Source organism: Pristiophorus japonicus, unplaced genomic scaffold (assembly GCF_044704955.1).
Source record: "Pristiophorus japonicus isolate sPriJap1 unplaced genomic scaffold, sPriJap1.hap1 HAP1_SCAFFOLD_233, whole genome shotgun sequence".
Lineage (NCBI taxonomy): Eukaryota > Metazoa > Chordata > Chondrichthyes > Pristiophoridae > Pristiophorus > Pristiophorus japonicus.
Genome location: NW_027252047.1, coordinates 981538 through 986897, shown reverse-complemented (window position 1 = coordinate 986897; position 5360 = coordinate 981538). Strand labels below are relative to the sequence as shown.

General features: G+C 49.0%; 1 non-coding gene across 1 annotated transcript; it reads left to right on the top strand.

The window, feature by feature from the left end:
* The first annotated feature begins 866 nt into the window (after positions 1 to 866).
* Positions 867 to 941, top strand: trnan-auu (transfer RNA asparagine (anticodon AUU)). The gene has a single exon. It is a non-coding gene; the product is annotated as a tRNA-Asn (tRNA).
* Positions 942 to 5360: the final 4419 nt, after the last annotated feature.

Genomic DNA, 5360 nt, shown 5'->3' with positions numbered 1-5360 from the left:
TCTGAATAGCGAAACACAAAAAAATGCTTTGATCATGGTTACACCTTATCGTCACGTTTGTCAAACAGTTGGCTCGTTGGTCTCGGGCTGTGATTTCCCTTCGGAGTTGTTAATTGAAATTTATGAGGGGTCCCAGAGGAGCCCTGATATTGCTCGCATATTTTGAAATTGCATCGAACTTTTGCAAAGAAGGACTTGCATATCTGCAGCGCCTTTCAGGAACTCATGACGCCCCAAAGCGCTTTACAGCCATTGAGTTATGTTTGAAGTGTTGTAGTTTGGGGAAAGATGTGCCCAGATCACCAAACATGTACCTCAACTCTTTGCAAAGAGTTTGGTGCAAATAATCAGGCGTTACAGGGACTTAGACTTTCTTTGACTAAGTTCTGCTTGGACCTGCATTCAAGCTTGAAACAGCAACTGGGCTTCCATCTCACGGGAGGTTTGGGGTTGATGTGCATTGCTTTCAATCTTTGAAATTTCACCAAGCAAAGAAACGGTGAATCCAACTGTCCCTGTAAGCACTTAGTTCCCATTTAATCACAGGAATATCCGCAGTCAGGAGCTGAAAAGGAATTCAAACCTAATACCGGCTTCGGGACAATGAGAATACTTTGTCACAGACAAGGCACCGGAAGGCTGGAAGGTAGATCACATCGGTTGTGGGAGAGCTGGTTGGCGGTGACATGGAAGTGTCTGCAGTGTGCAGAACCAGACTGCTTCCACACATCCACAATGAATGTCCCTCCATTTATTTGGGAAAAGTACAACTGAGAGTGGACAAGTTCCATCCCGGTCGGAGCAATCTGAAGCTTTAACTGACTGACACCCTGGTTTGGGTTGCCTTGCACCTTCTATCTCCATCAGTCTCTGTGGCGCAATAGGATAGCGCGTTCGGCTATTAACCGTAAAGGTTGTTGGTTCGAGCCCAACCAGGGACGAAGTGTTTAACTGTTTTTCCCCGAGTATTCGGTGCCGCACAGTCCCAGGTTGTCATTGTGCGTTTTGGCTGCACGAATCTATTCCGCAAATGTTGCCAGCAGTGTTGTTATCCAATTAGTTCCCACTCCAATATTTTATGAGCATTCAGTTCAAGTAAAACAATAACAATTTTTTACATGGATCATGTTCCTCCATCCAGCCCATTAGAAATAAATTATGTTATTGGGTTTAAAGAAACTGGTGGAAATTGATTCGATTGGTACATATATAGAACTGGAACTACGGTCTCAAGTGCTCCTCCTATCAAGTATAGACACACACACAATCAATGGTTTTACAACTGAGTCATAAACACTTACAATTTTAAACCATTCTCATACAGCGTGTAAATGAGATAGGGATAAAACTTCATCACATTTAAAGAGAAAATGAATGATTGAGGATACCACTGTTCCTCAGTAATTATATTATTATTTATTTCATTCTGAAGAAGGTTATCGGCTAATTAACGGTGATTAAAAGAATTCTTACTTTTGCACGTTGGCTGACTGTCGTCAATTTTATCAGGTTTTGAATTTAAAAATGGGTTACAATGCTGGTTGAATACATGACCCCAAAGTCTTTTTGGGATCACAGGTTGAGTCTCTCTGGTGGTTTATGCTTTCTTGTAGAGCGCCTGAGTTGGGGCTCCGGTTGTTGGGTGCTGGCCTGTGTGTCTGCTGTTTGCGGTGCCTCAGGCCTATCCGGACTGCCCACAGTGACTGGGCTCTCCTCCCTTTGGTTCCGGTGTTCGGTCACCTGTGCTGGAGTGAACTCTGTATCGTGTTCTTCCTCTGCTTCTTCTATGGTGTTGCTGAACCTCCTTTTTGTTTGATCCACGTGTTTGCGGCAGATTTGTGCATTGGTTAGTTTAACTACCAGAATCCTATTGCCCTCTTTGGCAATCACAGTGCCTGCGAGACATTTAGGCCCTGCAGTGTCGTTGTGGACAACAACAGGGTCGTTTACACCAATATATCGTGCCCCCGCATTCCTGTCATGGTAGTTATATTTTGATTGGAGCCTGCTCTCAACAATTTCTTTCATGGTGTGGTGTATAAGGGATAACGGCATTTGAGCATCCTTATCATTAGCAGCCCTGCGGGTGGAACCCCTGTGAGCGAGTGTGGTCGGGATCTATTGGCCAACAGGAGGCGTGATAAGTGGCTTTGTAGGGAACCCCCTTGGATTCTGAGCATCCCCTGTTTGATTATCTGCACTTTTCGTTCTGCCTGGCCGTTTGAGGCTGGCTTGAACGGTGCCTTTCTGACATGGTTAATTCCATTGGCTGCCATGAAGTCCTGGAATTCAGTGCTTGTGAAGCACAGGGCATTGTCGCTGACCAAGATGTCCGGTAGACCGTGGGCGGCGAACATTGCCCGGAGACTTTCTACCGTGGCAGAGGATGTGCTTGAATTTAAAATGTCACACTTGATCCATTTAGAGTGAGCGTCGACTACAACCAAAAACATTTTTCCGATGAAAGGACCTGTGTAGTCATCATGGATGCGTGACCAAGGCTTGGCGGGCCATGGCCAGGGGCTAAGCGGGGCTTACCTGGGCGCATTGCCCAGCTGGGCACACATGTTGTACCTGCGAACACAAACTTCCAGATCTGCATCTATCCCTGGCCACCAAACGTGTGACCTGGCAATTGCCTTCATCATGACAATGCCCGGATGCTCATTGTGGAGTTCTCTGATGAACACCTCTCTGCCCATCTGGGGCATGACTACGCAGTTTCCCCACAGTAGGCAATCGGCCTGAATCGAGTGTTCATCCCTGCCCCTGTGAAATGGTTTAAATTCCTCAGGGCATGCCCTGTACGTGGCTGCCCAGTCCCCATTCAGGACACATTTCTTGACTAGAGACAATAGCGGGTCTCTATTTGTCCAGACTTTAGTCTGACGGGCTGTCACGGGTGAGCCATCGCTTGTGAATGCTTCAACAGCCATGACCATCTCAGCACCATGCTCGGTAGCCCCCTCAGTGGTGGCTGGTGGGAGCCTGATGAGTGCATCGGCGCACTTTTCAGTGCCCGGTCTGTGCCGAATTGTGTCGTCATCGGTGGCGAACGTGAGTGCCCACCTCTGTATGCGGGCCGATGCGTTTGCATTTATGACCTTGTTGTTGGCCAATAGTGACGTCAGGGGTTTGTGATCTGTCTCCAGCTCAAATTTCCTGCCAAACAGGTACTGGTGCATTTTCTTTACATCATCTCCACATGCGAGCGCCTCCTTTTCTACCATCCCGAGGCCCCTTTCTGCCTGGGACAGACTTTTGGAGGCATAAGCTACCGGCTGTAACTGACCCTTGGCATTGACAGGCTGCAACACACACCCGACACCATAGGACGACGCATCGCACGTTAACACAAGTTTCTTACATGGGTCATATCGCGTGAACAGATTGTTGGAACATAACAAATTGTGTGCTCTATTAAAAGCCCTTTCCTGACTGTCCCCCCAGACCCATTCCCGACCTTTGCTTAGGAGCACGTGTAGCGGCTCTAGCAGCGTGCTCAATTTGGGGAGAAAGTTACCAAATAGTTGGGGAGCCCCAGGAACAAACGCAGCTCCGTCGTGTTACGGGGTCTGGGTGCTCTCTGGATCGCTTCCGTCTTGGACGCAGTAGGGCTCATCCCGTCTACTCCTACCCTCATCCCCAGGAATTCTACCTCTGGAGCTAGGAAGATGCACTTCGCCTTTTTCAGTCGCAGCCCTACCCGGTCCAGTCTGCGCAGCACCTCCTCCAGGTTGTGGAGGTGTTCTTCAGTCACGTAACCCGGGAGGAGGATGTCGTCCGGAAAAACCATCGTCCCTGGAATCGACTTGAGGAGGCTTTCCATATTTCATTGGAAGATCGCGGCGGCCGAGCGAATCCCGAACGGACATCTGTTGTACTCAAACAATCCCTTGTGTGTCGTGATGGTGGTCAGCTTCTTCAACACTCTCGCCAGCTCCTGGGTCATGTAAGCTGAGGTCACGTCCAATTTTGAAAAAAGTTTGCCACCGGATAGCATCGCAAAGAGGTCCTCCGCTCTCGGTAGCGGGTACTGGTCTTGGAGTGACACCCGATTGATGGTGGCCTTGTAATCACCATATATCCTGACCGACCCATCCGCATTGAACACTGGTACAATCGGGCTCGCCCAGTCACTGAATTCGACTGGCAAAATGATACCTTCCCTCAGCAGGCGGTTCAATTCACCTTCTATCTTTTCCCACATCACGTACGGCACCGCTCTGGCCTTGTGGTGTCCTGGCCTGGTTTTCGGGTTTATGTGAATCACTCCCTTGGCCCCCATGAAAGTGCCAATGCCGGGTTGAAATAATGAGTCAAATTTGTGCAGGATCTGTGAACATGAAACTCGCTCCACAGAGGTAATAGCATTAACATTGCCCCATTTCCAGTTCATGACAGCAAGCCAACTCCTCCCCAGTAGTGCGGGACCGTCCCCCGGGACAACCCAGAGTGGCAACCTGTTCTCCGAATCTTTGTGGGTCACGATTGTCGTGGCGCTGCCAAGCACCGGAATGATCTCCTTGGTATATGTCCGTAGCTGTGCGTCAATCGGTGATAATTTTGGCCCTACTGGCCTTGGACGCCCACAACTTTTCAAACTATTTGTTACCCATCAGGGACTGGCTAGCCCCGTGTCTAGCTCCATTGATACTGGGATGCCACTGAGGAGCACTTTCATCATTATCGGTGGCGTCCTGGTGTATGAACTGTATACGTGCTCGACATGAACTCACTGAACTTCAGCTTCCAGCGATTTCCCCCAGCGTTCATTTCTGCAATTTCTGTAGGCATTTTGCGCATCTCTGCAACCTCCGGCTGAGTTTGTGCCTCCATGCCTCCAACATGAGCTGTTGTTGGAAACAAAACATCCCTTGCTAGTCAATCGTCCCTGACTACCCCTGTGACTGTCCTTGAGTGTGCCATTAACAGGTGTTGATGGCCCCATTACTGGCCACATTGTCCCTTGCAATGGCGTGAATCGCCGTTCAGCTTGCCATTATCTCTGTCGAACTCCCCCTCTGGGGTCGACGACATGTTGGGGCATACCCGATTGCCCTTGTCTGCCTGGAGAACTGTGTGCTGCTTCAACAATGTTGATTCTCTGTCCCAACCATTCCTTAACACAGTATCTCTCGTCTATTCTGCTAGCGGCCATGCTCACGTGGTTTAAATCCCAGTTTCTCGTCGCCATTGATACATCCTTACTATACAGTATAAATGCACACGGGGCCCATACTTGAGAGGTCAGTCTGTGGCCTGTCCTTTATTGCTTAGCACTCAAGTGATGGAAGTGGGTGGAGCTTCCCCTTTTATACCAAGGTCCAGGTTAGAAGTGTCTCCCACAAGTTCACCAC